Genomic DNA, 18,267 nt, shown 5'->3' on the forward strand with positions numbered 1-18,267 from the left:
AACACTGACAGCCAATCAAAATCCATCCGAAATGACAGGTCGAGACGTTCATCACGTCACGTACCACTAAGAAAGCTCCAGGATTTTTTATATACCCACTTAAAAATGTGCAAATATCCGTAACAATATAGTTTTGTGACAGAACTTTAACTTCAGTGATTTTGTTTCGCAAATACCAGGTAAATAACTGCAATAAAATACATTTTGCAGGGGAATACGTCTCCTCTTTTCCCCTCCATTCATAAAATTCAACCTGTGCGCTAGAGCTCTGCGTGGGACTGTTTTCTTCAACCCGCTCCTGCCCACTCCCGCTGAATTTCTGACCATTACCGCCCGCAATTTTATTTATTTTTCTACCTTTATATACTAATCACGCAGTGATTGAGGTTAAGGCAAGCCCAGCGCCAGGATGAAGTTACTGAGCGGGGCAAATCTTTATTATGCAACATAGGTTCACAGAGTGAGTTTTAAAGAGCGCGCAGCTGTGCATAATTGTCGCTCGTAATGACAGCTCGTCGCCGGTGAAACACAATAAACTGCACGTCTTCATTCATGTTTGTCTCATGACAGATGCAGCTTACAGACAGACAGGTGGAGCAAGCGGTAAATTGGTTTTCTTTTTCTTTCTCGCAACATACAGCAATAACAGGTCATCAATATCCATTTTATCCATCACTCTGCTCCCCTGCTGACCACAACAAGCAGGGTGTGTTTGGCGTAACCTAGCAACACAACTATATCGTTCATTGGTGTGGATGCTGCCATTGTTATCGTTATAGTTATCGTTACAGTTATCTTTCTTGGTGTGGACGGCCCTTAAGATGCCACAAATCTTTGATCAATGTCGTTCAGAACTTTAAATGGCATTTACTTTGTCGATAGGTCTCAGCACAGCAAAGCAGGAAACAACAACAATAAATACAACTAAAATGAACAAAAAAGAAAACATTTAACTACTCAGCCTAATTAGGTACTTTTGGTAGAAGCACAAATATCAAGGAAAAATGTCCAAATTACCAAATTCTGCAAGTCTGCAAAATCGGGTACGCAAAACATTCACTTCTGAAACGCTTCCCATGTGATGTAATACCGTGCACAATAATTAATTAATCTGCAGATGCTCTGGCTCAAAATGAACCCAATCTTTTCTATGAATGTCAGTTTTTGGGCCACAGCAAAGGCCAAAATGTGGCTTGCACCAGAAGGTAAGGCTTGTTGTTTTTAGCCGAGCCGCTTTCCGGAAAACTTGCATCTTATTGTGTGCCAGTCTGCATTTCATTGCACTTATTCAGTGAGCATGTGACAAATAAAACCTTTGAAATCTTGAAATTTAGGAGATTTTTCTCTCCTGCCTGCTGTGACTTCAGAGTGCTGCTGAACTTTCAGTGTGCTATCAGTCCTTTGAGTCATCTTCCAAACATTTATTCAGAATATTTTACACTTACTTTCATACGTCGCACTCTGAATGTTTGTACTTTTCTCCCTAATGTTACTTGGGGATATTTCAACTTATCATCCAAACTCTCACAGGGGAGTATTAAATATTCCTTTTTGTTTACTGTACAGCATTTCAGTAGGGAGAGGTTTGGACCTGAGAAGGCGTTTAACAGCGACTAAGATGCTGGATGACAGATATGTAAAGATTTGTGGGTTGTTATCTTAATATTCCCACAGAATATTATAACATTGTGGATATTAAAATATTCCTTTTTCTGTCTGCACTTGCTTTAGAAGTATTTTTTTTTAACTGAGCGCCTGTCGATTAGATGTGACTATCTGCTCAAATTGTGCTTTTGTTCAGTGAAAGGAAATGAAAAGATGAAATCGGTTTAAAATTGAATATGTTGTTTTGTTTTTATTTGTCCAGGGGAATGAGTCACCACGTAAGAGTGTGCCACATTAGGTCCATTCAATTTTCACAACACAAGTAAATAGGAAATAGGCAATTCACACACAGACTGTGCACAGAGGATGGAAGAAGATGGTACAATGTTATATATACATTTTTTCAAACAACTTCTGTGGTCCAGCAAGATGAAACCTATTGTTTTATTTGTTTTACTTGTCGACAAAACAAATGGAGAGCCCTCATGGATGGATGGATGAAAGGAGGGTCTCATTAATGGATGGATATGTGGCTTGGCAGTCAGACTGATGTACTTGTAAGTGCACAGACTTTGGGCCAAAAGCAGGGGGGGAAAATGGACAGAAGATGGAGGGAGGGTGGATTGATTGATGGATGGATGAGTACATTAACAGATGGATAGTTAGCTGGCGAGCTGCATGACTGGGCAGGTGATGACGGATGTTTGATGTTGTTTCTGTGTGTGTGTGTGTGTGTGTGTGTGTGTGTGTATCAGGCTGAGTGTTTCTTTGTGTATGTCTTTGAGTCATACAAATATAAGCTCTTTTTACACAGATATCCAGTGATACAGCTCCAATGAAGACCCTTTGTTTTTTACAGGCATGATGCCACTCCAGATTGTAATTTTAGACAGCATGCTGGCGTTCCGGAAGTACAAAAAGACATGACAGACCTGATGTATAAGGCCCTGACACACCAAGCCAGCCGTCAGCCGTTGGTCAATGTTGGGCTATCAGTGAGCATCTGTCTCCCTAGTTTGTGCATTGTGTGACGCACTGTTGCCCTTTGTCAGTCCCTGATGGGCTGATTCAGCATGTTGAACCTGTGTTGTCGGTGGTGGTCACTCTGATTGGCAGTTCAGCTCAGCACATGAGAAGAGAAACGGAAGTGAGGAAAGTAAACAAACAGCTAAAGTCAAGAGGGAACGAGGCCAAAACAAACTTGTTTCATTAGCCATTGAGCTCCTCAACTGAAATGTTTCATGATGGTTTGTGTTATTGTCCACTGGCCCACAATAAATATGCATTGTTCTTTCAATATTGGATTGTGTTGTTAATGTGCTAACTAGCGTCAAGACGGTCTTCCAGTTTCCCTTTTGAAACGTAAAGTTATTAATAACTTATTGGAGAGTTATTTCCTCTCATGCAGGCGCAGAACGTACATGCTGGTTGGCTGTTGGCTGTAATCTTTGGGGTGTGTTTAAGTGCAACTTTTTGGCCGAGACACAGGTGACAAAAGGCAACACAGCAGGTGGCTTTTGTCAGCGCTAGTTCTCTAAAGTTGATTTGGTGAGTCTGGGACTCAGCACAACAACGTCAGAGTCAAGTGCGACATATATACATCAGGCAGAGCTTTCTGAACAACAACAATGGCATAAAATGGCAACAGTCACTTCCCGTCCCTGTTATATGGCAGTTAATCTCATTTTCTGCTGACAGGGTAAGGAGCTCCTGAACCTCATTGTCTTCCCAATTTGCAGACATATAGGCTTACTTTTCTTCTTTGAGTTAGCTGCTAACTGCTGCTAGCTGCTTTTTAAATCGTTCAGTGTGGTTCACATATGTAACACATCATCAAAACTTCACATCCCTCCCGTCCTGCCGGCTTACACTGGGTCTGCACCATTACTACACCGGCATACACCTGTGGTGCGGCAAGTAGATGGAGTCTGCATACCATATAGCAGTTATGGTAGATTTGTTGGATCTGGTGGTAAATTTCAGTGGTTAGAACGAGAAGAGTTTATGTTGCCATGACCACATGGCCCGTACAAACACAAACAAGTAAAGGGAGATTGATAAGACAGAGAACTGATAGACAGGTACACATAAAAGGTACACATAAAATCAGGTACACATAAAATCCTATTGTGATCATTACTGTCCTTGCAGGCAATTATTTGCCAACTATGAAAGCCAGTGTGGTTTTTACCCTGTAGGCCGACATTGTTTGTTTTGTCATCTGGCAGTTATGCTGTTGCTGCTGCTGGCTGACAGATTACACTCTGTTTAAACAGTTTTCCCGGCCCTTGCCGTTACATACAAAGTGGTGCGCAGGTGCACTGAAATGGAGTGGACCCACTTTTTTACACAGACATCGATTTTACGCTGTTACTACCTTCACTGCCAGCTTAAAGGCGAGACAACTCTGTCCCCCCATTCTGCAGTCGTACTTTATATACAGGCAGAGCAATGAGGCTTTAACAAGCAGTATTAAAGGGGCTACAGTGAGTGCACATATCAGTGTGTGTCTGAACGCTGCCTCTGTGCACGTATCATCTTACACATCTAGTGAGCTCTTTAAATGTTACTGTACATGTGCTCTCACAGTCTTAAGCCTGGACACATTAATTAGCTGCCATTCCCTTTTGTTGCCTTCACCAGTTGATCACAGCAAAGCAGCACTGGTTTAATTAAAGCCCATAGCTGCTCCAGAACCAACCTGAGCTGCTGCAGAGGCCCCTGAGCGCTGCATGGAGAGGCTGCATGGTGCAGTTAAAAGGAGGGAGGGTGTTAGCTGGGAGGAATGTAATTAATGTGAAGCCCAAAGGGGCTCGGAGCAAAAATGCCCTTGAATGTTGATAAATCCTCACAAAATAACAAATGATAATACAAAGGTGCCTCTGATGATTAGAAGACTTGGTTTCTTCTGTTTTCATTACAGTTAATGTATTTTGCTGTGAAGTAAGCTTGTTTATGGATGTCAGTAGCTGGGTGACTTTCTGCAGTGCATTCTGGGGAGGAAAAGTTGGCCTGGGGCAGTGTGTGAAGTTTTGGCACAACACTACCAGCAGAAGAAAATACAGAAATCTCACCAACAGCTACATCAACCAAACAAATGGATTAATCATTAGAGGGACAAATAATTAAAACAATAGTTGATGTTCTTGTCAGTGTTTGTTCAGACCAAAAACATGACTTGACTTCACATTGTCTTTAAACTGACAAAACAACATCAAAAACACCAGCGATAGCCGTGGCTGTAAGCATTATGTTTTTGGGTTGTCCGTACGTACGTCGCTCCCATTCTTGTGAACGAGATATCCCAAGAATGCCTTGAAGGAAAGTCTTCAAATTTGGCACAAACATTCATTTGGACTTAGTAATGAACTGATTAGATATTGGTGGTTAAAGGTCACTGTGACCTTGCTTCTGTCTCATTCTCGTGAATGCAGTATCTCAAGAACACCTTGAGGGAATTTCTTCAAATTTGGCACAAACATCCACTTGGACTGAAAAATAAGCTGATAAGAATTTGGTGGTCAAAGGTCAAAGTTACTGTGACCTTACACTACATGTTTTGGGCAATTACTCAAGAATTCAGTTACGACAAAATTTCACACAAATGTCTAATAGGGTATAATGATGTAGCGGTGACATTTCATTTCAGTTTCCGTAACCCCTTATCTTGTCACGGGGGGGGGGGGGGGTTCACCCTGGACAGGTCACCAGACTATCACAGGGCTGACACATAGAGACAGACAACCATTCACACTCACATTCACACCTACGGACAATTTAGAGTCACCAATTAACCTGCATGTCTTTGGACTGTGGGGGGAAGCTGGAGCACCTGGAGGAAACCCACGCTGACTCAGGGAGAACATGCAAACTCTGCACAGAAGGGTGATGACATTTTATACGCAAAAAGGTCCAAGGTCAACTTCACTGTGACGACATAATGTTCTGCAAAAGCACTTTTCTGGCCCTTACTCAACGTTATATCTCAGAGGAGACATTCAGCCAGGTACTGAATTGGTGACACTAATCTTGGTATCCATGTTTTCACAGACATGGATGTAAATTGTAAGTGCAGTTGAGTGGTGCATGGAGGCTTATTACTGCAGGGCAGTAATTCTAGTTTCTGTCTTCAATTTCTGCATATATTGTGACCAGGGTCTGAAATTAGCACCCGCCACCTGCAAATTCATGGTTAGTTGTTCGCAGTAGCGTGTAAAATTGTCTGGCCGTTTGCCACTTAGGTGGACAGAGAAAAGGCACATCAGAAAGACATATAACTGCTGTTTAAAAGCAACGCTATTAGCTGAAGAACATTATTCATTTTGATTCACAGTCTAAGTTCTAACCAATAACCATCAATAAAAAGATTTGCTCATGCATTTGTCAGTTTCATCTGAGGGATGGGCACAGTGCGTGTGTGCCGTTCGAGCAAGAGAGAGTGTGAGGGTGATGGTGGATGAGCTCAGAACAGACAGGTGTTGATGATCAGAGCAGATGAGATATTAGCAGTTAAGTTGTCAAGTGGTAGTAAATGTACAGTGTACGTTTCAGTTTGTCTGTAATTAAACACTGCAGCTCCTCAAGACCCAAGTAACGCTCCCGTGTCAGGACACCAGATGTGTCTTCATCTGAGTCAGGAGTCTGATGAAGACACATCTGGCATCAAAGCATCAGTTTGTTTAGTAAAGTTTGTTCCCTCTTGTCCATGTGCTCCAGTGTCTTTGGACCTAATCTCTAAAGTCCCTCCTGATAGAAGATTCCCCTGGTGTAAGAGCACAGGACAGGCTTGCCATTCCTTGTGAGGCGGTTCGAGTGCTAAACCTCTTCCTTCTTCTTATGTTCCCATGTCTTACTTCCCAACATAGGCGGGACGTTCATGTGTACTGTATGGCTTTCAGGAACTTCATTTATATCAGACAAAAACGGCAGTGAAGGCAGTAAAAAAAGTTAATTTCAGACTGTAACTGCGACACAAAAAGCAGTCTCCTTAATCTGTTGAGGATTATTCTCAGTTTACTTTCAACAGTATCATGGCGGAAAGATAAATGACATTTTAATGTCTTGTTTTTGGTATGACAACAAGAACCAAAGTTATCCAAGGACGCACTGTTCATTTCTTAAAGGCGAGTTTAATCAGTGTACATTTCCGTGTTCACAGTAAGGATCAGAGATTTGGTCAAAAAGCAGCTTCAAACTTAGAAAGACAAACATCACTTATCTTGTTAACCATGTTTTTAATCAACAGCAGACACATCAATAAAGCATCAACAAAGATCCTCCACAGTCACTGCTCACGGCGCCGACATGATACTGTGATTATCATTCACAGAGTCAGGAAGGCAGAAAATGACAATTCTGTTTTCAGATAAACACGCTGTGTGTACAACGTGTTGTTGTGGGATTGTTATTTGCATATTTCTGAACACCTGTAACTGCCGCAGAGTCAAACAGGGACATCCATTTAAATTCATTACAGGAAAATTTAGACTGAGCTTTCAGGGCTGAATCGAGGAAGTGCGGCTGTCTCACGTTAGATTTATGTGCGCTGGTACCAGGCACAGAATTAACACACACCATCAGCCGGAATCTGCCTGTGGCCGCAGTGTTGTCTAGTGTATCAGCTCCCGTGGCAACTCATCAATCAGGTGTTGTTTGGAGGATTTGTTATCTTTAAAAGTCCAACTGGTTTGTAAAATAGTAAAATCAAGTGTTTTGTTTTGTTTTTCAAATAATTGTCTTTCACTTTGGTTCTGATGTATGTGGGTGTGTGTGAGACAGCTGTGTGTGTGTTTGAATATGAACATTTAAATTGTGAGTAGTTGTAAGTACTGGGTGAGAGTTATATGTGAATGTGTGCCTGCGTTTGAAGGGTAGAAGCGTGTCGAAAGTGTGTGTGACTGTGTCACTGTATATGAATTTTTTGTGTGTGTGTTGTGCAGTGTAGGTGTGTAGACAGTAGTTAAGCTCAACTAATGAGGAATGAGGCTGAGCTCCTCCGTCTTAATGAGATCCTGCTGTGACTGACAGCCTTATTACCACACACTCCTCTGCCTACACACACACACACACACACACACACACGCCACCCACTCCCTCTTTTTAACCTACTCACCGACACTCTCCTTTGCTCTCACACACACACACACCACTCTGTCCAGTATCACGGGTGTTCATCACGGGATTTCCACATAGCAAAATTAATTATTCATTCATTCATTCATCTTCTAACCGCTTCATCCTCTTGAGGGTCGCGGGGGGGCTGGAGCCTATCCCAGCTGACATCGGGCGAGAGGCGGGGTACACCCTGGACAGGTCGCCAGACTATCGCAGGGCCGACACATAGAGACAAACAACCATTCACGCTCACATTCACACCTATGGACAATTTAGAGTTATCAATTAACCTAGTCCCCAGTCTGCATGTCTTTGGACTGTGGGAGGAAGCCGGAGTGCCCGGAGAGAACCCGCGCTGACACGGGGAGAACATGCAAACTCCGCACAGAAGGGCTCCCACGCCCGGGATCGAACCGGCAACCCTCTTGCTGTGAGGCGAGAGTGCTAACCACCACACCACCGTGCCGCCCAAAATTAATTAATTATTCCTAAAACAGAAATAAATCTGAATTTTAATTTTGTGTTTTACAGAGGTTCGATTTTGTCAGTGAACAGCCTCGCAAAGTTAAAGCTGCAGTTGGTAACTTTTATAAAAACATTTTCTGATATTTGCCGAGACTGTCACTACGATGCAATGCGATGCGATGTGATGCCATATGATATGAAATGATATACTTTATTGTCCCCATAGGGAAAATGGTCTTTGACTCAGGAGCTGAACACGTATTGCTGCCTTACAAAAATAGTCCAGAAGAAAGGAAAAGCATACACCATAAAAAAACATCTTGTACTGCTTCTGATGCATTTGCTAGAATCCACCATGGCTGAATGAAAACAACCAATCAGAGCCGAGGACGCTGTAACACAGCTGTCAAAGTAGGCAACGCTGATCAAATATAAATCAAGATTCTGTTATTACATTGCGTTTTTCTCGCCACAGATGTTTTCAGAAACTTATTTCAGTGCACTGTTTAGCTGTAAAATGAGAAATTTTGTGACCTGGCTGCCATGTTGAAAGGTGGAGCCAAAACGAAGCACCGCCCATCTTCTGGAGCAAACTTTCTAGCCTTTAGATTTTCTAAACCACTTAATTATCGTTTTATCTAGCTGGCATTTTTGTCCACCTAACGTAAAACACCATAAAATTAAGTGAAAAGGAAAATAATCAAAAACATCAAACCAGGTTTTTGTGGCAACTTCTGTTGCAATTTTTCTTAATCTCATTTGCAAAGCTTTGATTGGGTCAGTTGTTTTTAACCGGGAAGACAGCTGTTGATGAGCACAACATCAGACTTGCTGCACAGTGTTAAAGGGATAGTGCAGCCAAAAATGAAAATTCAGGGGCATCGTGGCTTAGTGGCAGAGCAGGCGCCCCATGCACAAGGCTGTTGCCGCAGCGGCCTGGATTCGAATCCAGCCTGTGGCCCTTTGCTGCATGTCATCCCCCCTCTCTCTCTCCCCCGTTCACACTTGACTATCCTATCTATAAAGGCAAAATGCCCCAAAAAAAAATCTTTAAAAAAAAAAAAAAGAAAGAAAATTCAGCCATTATCTACTCACCCACATGCCGACGGAGGCCCTGGTGAAGTTTTAGAGTCCTCACATCCCTTGCAGAGATCGGCGGGGGGAGCGGCTAGCACAGCTAATGGCAGACGGTGCCCCAGACTAACGTCCAAGAACACAAAACTGAATCCACAGAGTATCTCCATACTGATCATCCGTAGTGATCCAAGTGTCCTGAAGCCCCGACATAAAAAGTTGTTGAGAAAAACGTCATATGAACTCTGCTTTTAGCCTCATTGTAGCCTGTAGCTCTGACTGCTTTTCTGTGCTCCGCGCTCACGTGTGCGTGCTCAGGGTGATCGGTGATGCACGGTCTTTGAAGAGCAGCAGTGTCGTCAGTGCTGATGTCCAGATTCTCAAGTGCAGGCATCGCCAATTCCCAGTCTGAGCAGCAAAGACTTTCCTCACCCATTGGCATTGCTTTGCATTTGAAACAACTACACAACCAGGTTTCCAGTGCTCGACTCTGGTATTCTGCGGCTGGCTGAGGGTTAGGCTCATGAGCTGTGGCGGCTGCTTCGTCCAGTAGCCTGAGTTCCTCGTCCGTATACTCAGGCTCAAACAAATACGGCTCAACAAAGAAATGCTGTTCCTCCTCAATTTCAAAGTCTTCAGACATGTTGGGCTGTCCTTTGCTAAAAGACCGTAGTGCAAATTATCTTTTAGCTACTGTGATTACTGTTGTCTCTCCCTGCGGTGCACGTGTCACGTGATGTAAACACGGTTGAGCAAAGCTCATGCTTTCGCTGGTCTCACGCAGGCGCGAACACGTGAGCACGGAGCACAGAGAAGCAGTCAATTTAATATGCATGCATGACTGTGTTTGTGTCCACGCTTACTGGAAAACTACCGAAGCTACGGAAAACTGCTGGAACGTTCTTACAGTGGTGGTTCCATCAGCTGTTAGTCAAAAGATGTGCGCTGCTTTGACTCAGACACAATTTCTCTCTGAACTGAGCATGTGTCTTTTTGGATAATGTCGGACTTCCAGTTGTCTCGGTGGCACGGTGGTGTAGTTAGCATTGTCACCTTACAGCAAGAGGGTTCCTGGTTCGAACCCAGGCTGGAGGAGCCCCTCTGTGTGGAGTTTGCATGTTCTCCCTGTGTCAGTGTGGGTTTCCTCCAGGTGCTCCAGCTTCCTCCCACAGTCCAAAGACATGCAGGTTAACTGGTGACTCTAAATTGTCCGTAGGTGTGAATGTGAGTGTGAATGGTTGTCTGTCTCTATGTGTCAGCCCTGTGATAGTCTGGTGACCTGTCCAGGGTGAACCCCGCCTCTCGCCCAGTGTCATCTAGTATAGGCTCCAGCCCCCTGAGACGCCTAACAGGATAAGCAGTTACGGAAAATGAATGAATGAATGAATCCTGTTGTCTCTTTACTAAAGCCTCCCTCCGGAAAAAAATCCTAGCTTTACGTCTATTCTTTGTCGCTCAGCTGAGCACGCCATTAATGTTTAAATCTCTCGCTCATGACAATATGCATACATCCTTCCACACGGTGATGCGGTTGGAGGGTGTAGCTCGGTAGAAAAACTAGAAACTAGTAAGATACTAGCTTTTACCATTAACATTAGCTGCCATAAAACTCCATCCTGATGGCGATGCCCCCGCAGTGGAAATCCCTCGCATCCAAGAGACCTTATGGATCTTAAAAGCAGCTCCAAAACAGTCCCAACAATTTTTTTTTTCTAAGCTTGTCCATGCTATTCACTCCCGCCGACACAAATCTTGCACCAAGCTTAGCTGACCTTTACCCTTATGTTTGACCTGATGTTATGAAGTTCTCAAGTCAGATCAGAGGATTTTGTCAAAGTTGCACATGTTCTGACAGGCACTTTAGCATATGCTGTTCAAAATTCATAACAAAGGTTCAGATAGCCCATTAGTTATGGTAAAATCCTGACTGTGTTGTTCAAACCTTGTCAGTAGACGGTGCTGGAGCAGCCTCAGCCCTAATGTTTGGCCATGTTAGGTAATTCTAAGTTAAAGTTAATTTTTAAAAAACGTACACACCGTCCCTCTTGCAAATCCATGATGATATGTTGTCAGTCACAAAGACAGATGTGGTGAATAAACATGAGGTAAACCATGGCTGACATTTGCTGTTGTGTTCTTCACTGGGTCGGGCGCTGCATAGAAATGACCCGCGCTGTCCCACTCGATAACATACTCAGAGGTTATTAGTATTACCTCAGCAGCCTGTGCCCTTGACCTGTGTTTTAAACCCGTGTGTGTTTGAAGCTTTGTGAAGACGTCCGCCTGTGTACATGTGTGTCTGCGGTTGTACTGTGCGTTTGAAGCCGCCTCCTCAGCAGACCCTCCCTTTGATTGACAGGCGCCTCCTGCGTGACCCGGATCCTTTGATTGGCAGGAACATGCTGGAGAGGTGAGCAGCGGAGGGCATGTGTGTGGGTGGATGCTAACTTGAAAGAGTGTGGGAGGTGATTGTGAAACGGAGAAAGGTAGAAGGACAAGAGAAAAATACAAAAAAAGATCAGACACAACTTGAATGAGCACTTCCAGTTCCAACTTGTGTTTTAATCTGTTATCATCTTCTTTATATTTGTCTCATGTGAGAGGGCAGTTGGAGCTGTGGGTGGTGTATTATGTTGTTTTGTTTTTTTGTGGTCTGATAATCTGATTTGACTCGTACTTGTTCCTTGTGTTGTGCTCCGTGTGATACATCAGGGTCCATGTTGGAAACAAGTGGTTTTCATTTCATACGCCATCACCTCAGATGTGGTTTCACATATTTTATTGTAAAAATCAAACAACGGCTAAGTCAGTAGGAAGAGATTGGCAAACATAAGAGATAGAGATAGTGAAACAAAACAAGATGAGCACAGCAAGAAATTATTCAGAGACTCTGAACTAGATGAGAGTCTGATTATTTACAGGATTAATTCTGACAAAAGCTTGTGGAGAGTGTCACAGTGAGCGGGACGCTTGTAGAAAAATATCACATATCAGCCTCCCCAACTTTAGGGGGTATTATTGGGCAACCAGTCTTCATAATACAGCGTGGTGAAGAGAAGCGCTCATTGATAATGATGGTGAGACCTCAGAATGGATTTGGGTACAACAAGCCACACGTTAAAGGGTCCATCCCTAAGTCCATTGCTCGAAAGCACATCCAAAATATACTCAACTTTGTACAGTGGGAAGGAAACAGGAATGAGCGAGTGCACCATTATCTGTATCTGTTTCTGTATCTGTTCAACCAACTAAATTATCTGTATCTGTACTCGAAATGGGTGGGGTTTATGTCAGAAGGGGGTGTGGTTAATTTGAAAGTGGGTTGGGCCTAATCAAAGGTTGTTATTTGAAGCATGGATTGACCAGAAGTTGCAATGTTTATTACCTATGTGAAAAGTATTTACAGAATGGCCTAAGAATTGAGCTTCAGATATTTTAAGATTAATAGATTAAACACAGCTACCAAAATGGGGATGTTACTTTATCAGATAATGACACATTTTACTCGTATGATAGTCTTACTTTTAAAAAGTATGTTATCTGTACTGTTATCTGCACTGAAGACTCATTTCATCTGAGTATTCTGCTCAACCCTAGGAAATAATGTCATTTTCAACACACAAGTTTAAGTTTATCCATAGACTTCATTATACAAAATCAAGATATACCCTGACGTATCTCCCATCTTTAATAAATACAACACATAAGGTGGCACTTGGTTCAACTCTCTATCGTCATACCCAGAAATTCGGCCATTTTGGAAGAATATATTCAACACTTTTAGCGGTTCTATTGAGAATCAGCGCCCCCTCCATTGGAGGGGTAGCTGATAGGTGTCCGTTTTCGCCTTGTGGTATGTTTTCTTCGTTTTTGGGTTGTCTGTCTGTCACATTCTCATGAACACATCTCAAGAACACCTTAAGGAAATTTCCCCAAATTTGGCACAAACGTCCACTTGGACTCAACGATGAACAGATTAGAATTTGGTGATCAAAGGTCAAGGTCATGGGCTGCCCTGGAAGCTCACCTGGTAGAGCCCCTTGCTGCATGTCCTCCTCTCTTTCTGCCCTCTTTTATACTGTCTGTCCTATCAAATAAAGGCCAAACTGCCAAAAATTGTAAAGGTCAACTTTACTGTGACATCATGATGTTCTGCAAATACACTTTTCTGGCTATTATTTAACGTCATATCTCAGGAACAGAAGTGGGAGACATGTGGTCAGATACTGAATTGGTGACATTAATCTTGGGTGTCCACCTTGAAACTTTGTTGATTGAAGATGTGTGTGAAGCATCCATGTTACAGAGTTCGTAGCATTGTTTCAGCAGCATTGTCTACTGTCATGACTACATATGAGATGGACAGAAATGATGTAAACTGTAACTTGACTGGGTGGAGGAAGCATACAACCATGAAGCTGCAATTCTAGTTTTTGACTTGACCTAATACATATACAAGTCTCACATTTCAAGGTCTTTCTGGTTAAAACTATTGTTAAGTTGGGGCTGTGATACAGTGAAATAATTCTAACTGTATTATAGAGGATTTACTGTCACTCTCCCTCCTCTCTGCTGCTAATGAATTATTCTGTGCATGGACAGAGAGGTATCGACTTCCAATCCAAATCCAAAGAGAGAGGATCTCTGTCCTCAAGCAACAAGAGTCTCACCCCTGGAAAATAAGTTAACTTTTTAAACTTTATCTGTTATCTACAATATCTGGTAATTTCCAAAGTTTGTCCAACCAGCTTCACTGTGCTATCAGCCAAATCAACATTTTGAATATAAATAAGCTTTAAAATGTAGCTACAGTTGGCTCAGGGCTGCTGGTAATTCCCCTCTCTGCGAGGAATGCACATTAACCATAGTAGAAATGGTAATGATGGCGAGAAGCACTGTCCCTCCATCCATTGATTTTCTGCTGCTTATCTGGGTCTGTTTAGAGCAGCAGCAGCAGCAGCAGGCTGAAAGAAGTAGTTCAGATGTCTTTCTTCCCAACCACAAACTCCAGCATTATCCTGGGTTCACATGTTAGATTGAAATATGAAATCCATTTAGTATTTGTAAGGTTAGCCCTTGGGTCTGTTCAGCCCCCTTCAGACTTGACAAATAACCCTTCAATACCCACTAACATCTGGCTTTCATCTTTAATGGGAAAAGTTACAATTGACATTCATTCCAGAGACAAATGAGTCTTCAGTAGTCACTGTATTTATCAGTTGCAGCTCTGAACGGCTTCAATCAGCAGTGATGGAAACATGACACCTGGGTGGACACGCTAAAGCCCAGTTCAGACCAATGATTTGCCACGAGATGAAACCATTTTAGACTCTGCCGGTCAAATCACTGGTGTTAGGCTCATCGCCTGTTTCAACAGCCAACCATGTTGAACGTGATCCACCAGGAAAACAAACTGAAAGGCATACTTGTCTATTACTGGCCTCCAAATGCGCCTGGCTTTAACGCCAATTTTTGTAGAGCCCGTGGCTCTTTGCTACATGTCATCCCCTCTTTCTCTCCCCCTTTCACACTTTATATTGTCCTATCATTTAAAGGCAAAAGCCCAATGACATATTCTTTTTTTTTCTTCGTCTTCTTTTTTTTATTAAATATCACAACCTTCACAAAATCAGAATTTCATCTTTTCGTTCTGATAATATTTGGAAAGTCTAGAAGAGCCACACGATTGAATCATTTCATCCCCATTCACATAAGCAGAGCGCTAACTGTAGCCGGCTCCACCAGCGGAAGTGTCTTGTACACCTGCTGTATAGCTGTATTGCTGTAATATAGGTCATATTTTACACTGCAGTTGAACTTTTTTGGCTTCACACACCACAAAGCAACTTTCATAGGAATACATTGGGTTCCACCTCCAACGCTGTATCTAATTCTCTTTATATATCCATCGTCCATCACCTATTTTAAGTGGGTTTACCTGCTTTATAAAAACTTGCATATATGTCCTTATGTTGGTTAGGGCTGTCAGAAGCACCATGAAATTGAGTTACGATATTTTTGAATTGATTTAGCAGAGTTCGAATAATATTCGAATTTATTATTATTTTTTTATTTTTTTACAAAAAAACACAAAAAATAAGATGCTTATTGCTGATGCAATATGAACGTGACACTCAGATGAAAACACCCGTTCTGACCTCACTGAAGTGCCAGGTATGACCAACTCCTGCCTCGCTATCTGAGCAATGTTTGGATACTTCAGTACGTAGTTTTCCACCACAAGAGTGGATCCTGGTCGGCTCATAGTGGTGTCTCATTCTGGTAACGTTTCATCTCTTCTTCAAAAAGGGTAGGCAGGGAGGCAGCAGGTGCAGCATTCTCCCTGTATGTCTCCCCGAACAGGTCACGTATTGCGGACAGCGCAGTGGGTTGTGTTGGCGCAGCGGGCGCCTCTCCCTCCGTTGCTCCGTCCCTCTCTGGCCCGGCTTGTGCGCGAGCCATCTCCGCCCGAACAGGATTTGCCGTGATATACAACATTATTAATAGTATTAATTAATTATTAATGATATTCGAATTATCAAATTTAGGTTCGAACTTATAAAAAAAAAACATACATTCGAATATGTTTCAAACTTCAATTTTTTTTTGACAGCCCTAATGTTCGTGGAGAGGGTACGAGTGGCCCAGAAAGCCTTGGAAGGATCAGGAAGGCGTCTTGTTTAGATATTTTAGACCCACCTCATGTGGCTCCTTTGTAAGCACAGTACGAATCGTTCTGAACAGATCTCTTTGGGGATTATTGAGCTCCTTACCATTAACCTAAAGGTGAGATCAGAAGCTCTCTGACATAAAATCCCTTTAGCTTCTTGTGACTCTTACAAGAGCTCTCGCTACCAGGACTGAATCCTCATTCCTCCACCTGGACGTGAAGCTCAACAGTCAAGTCAGGATTGCTTCTTCAGCACCCTGGTGGAAGCTTTCCCTTTTGTGTCTTTACCCTAAAGGAAATACAGATCGACAGACGCTTTATTTGTGACAAATGACAGTAGATTGGTACGTAGGTGACTTTTCCTTCAAGAACATTCATCCTAGATTCTCCACTCACTAGTCACCTAAAGGAGCTCCACAAACTGCCAAGGTGCAGCGCCGTTATAACCTTGACATGAAAGTGTTTTTCTTTCAGCCAGCAGACGCACAAATAACCACATGCCACTTTCAGTACTTCACCAACCAAGTATGATAATTTGGCATGGTACAGAGCCACCAGAAGAGGGCTGGTGACCTGCCAGATGCTGGCGGAGCACAAATACTCAAGATGAATACAAAATGTACCGGCATCCATCTAGGTCTGCTGGTTGTTTTCCATCCAGGATAGATCAGCGCTGAAGAAGAGAGTTGTATCTCCAGCAAGGGGATATTCGTGATTATATGAAATTTTTTTCATGCAACATTGAAAAGGAAAACATTTCATTGCAGTCACATGCATCGTTAACTGCCAAATAACACCCCAGAGAAAGTCTGCGTTATTGAGTGCTTTAGTGGTGCTGATGCTGCATGAGCACTCTGAATAAAACATGTGGGAAATATCTGTTGCAGCAAAATGCCAGGGCTGTGAGTCCTAAAATACTTTAAATAACAAACGCACAGACTTGATATTGCCATCGTAATTGTGCTAGGGTCTTTTTGATTGGCTCGCTTACAGAAAATAATTTTATTCCACCAATTACAAACAAGTCCGAGAGGATTTAAACTCATTTATAAAATATGTTTCCAAATGTGAGTAAATCTGTACCCAGTATTTTCTTTATTTTAAAGTCGCTTCCTCACGACTAGCTGTTATTTTCAGTGTAAATATATGAACTCAGTCACCCACATGTACGACATGAACACACACACACACATCAGCACACTCTGCCTTCAGTAATGACTCCAAGGTTGTTTGTGCTCTCAGTGTGACTAAAGATGAATAATTCATGGCTCCTTCGTCTTTCTCTCGTCCCACCCGTCTTTGTGTATCCCTCCATTTACCTACGGGCATGTTAATCACATACAGAGAAGAATCCCTTTAGATGAGACACAAAGCATCTGCATCAGATATCGAATATGATTACACAGAGCTGAGGAGATAGCCACACGTCGAGGATGAAGGATATCACAGTTTCCCTCTGTGAAGTCGGAGCTAAATGAAGATTGCATCCCCAGCTGGCCCTTTGAGATCATAAGGCAGTGGTGGAAAGTAACTAAGTACATTTCAAGTACTGTAGTTAAGTACAGTTTTTCAGTATTTGTACTTTAGTTGAGTAATTCCCTTGTCTTCTACTTCATATTTTTACTCCAGGGCATCTACATGTCCTTAAAAAGTCTTGAAATATCTTAAATTCAGTTTTCTAAATCAGTGGTCGCCAGCTGGTGGGTTGTGGTCCAAAATAGGTTGTGGGTCTATTCTGAGTGGTCCGTAAGTGACTTGTGAACGCATCAGCTTTGTAACAAACACACTTTATTTTTTCAGTACAGTGAATTTCCAGCACAAAGCTTTTATTTTGAAGTGGTGTTTCCTGCTGTAGGGTGAGTGACTAACGAACGACTACTTGACAGCAAGGCAGGGTTAAGCCGTAAAAATGGTCTAAATTTAGTGTACACTTAAGCTGATATTGAAACTGTTGCTTTAAGTAAATGATCTGAACACTTTTTCCGCCACTGGCACTAGGATCTCCTCAAGAAGACTGAAATTTCGGATAATTTTACCACCTATTTACTTAATTTGTTCAGTATAAAGTAACTCTGAATAACTGCAGAACAACAAAGATGTATTTTTGCACAAATGCAAATGATTAGTTGACATTCACAAACATAAACATTAAACATGACAGATAAATCAAACTATAAAGAATAGTTGCCTTTTCAGTTATAGTCAGAAAGTATCTTCTGTCATGCTGGTATGGTTCAGCAAGTCTTAGGAGCACAAATTTCTTTTCTTTGTGTAATATAGTGAATAATATTTTATAGGTCAGTAAAATTGCCCCTGAAATAGACCAAAGTGTCATTAAA

General features: G+C 42.3%; 1 protein-coding gene across 2 annotated transcripts in view; it reads left to right on the forward strand.

Annotated features, from left to right (window-relative positions):
- man1a2 (mannosidase, alpha, class 1A, member 2) overlaps window positions 1–18,267 on the forward strand; it is a 399,576-nt gene that overhangs the window by 171,480 nt on the left and 209,829 nt on the right. The gene's annotated exons all lie outside the window — the stretch shown is intronic.

The sequence above is a fragment of the Epinephelus fuscoguttatus genome, linkage group LG13 (genome assembly GCF_011397635.1).
Source record: "Epinephelus fuscoguttatus linkage group LG13, E.fuscoguttatus.final_Chr_v1".
NCBI classification, from domain to species: domain Eukaryota; kingdom Metazoa; phylum Chordata; class Actinopteri; order Perciformes; family Serranidae; genus Epinephelus; species Epinephelus fuscoguttatus.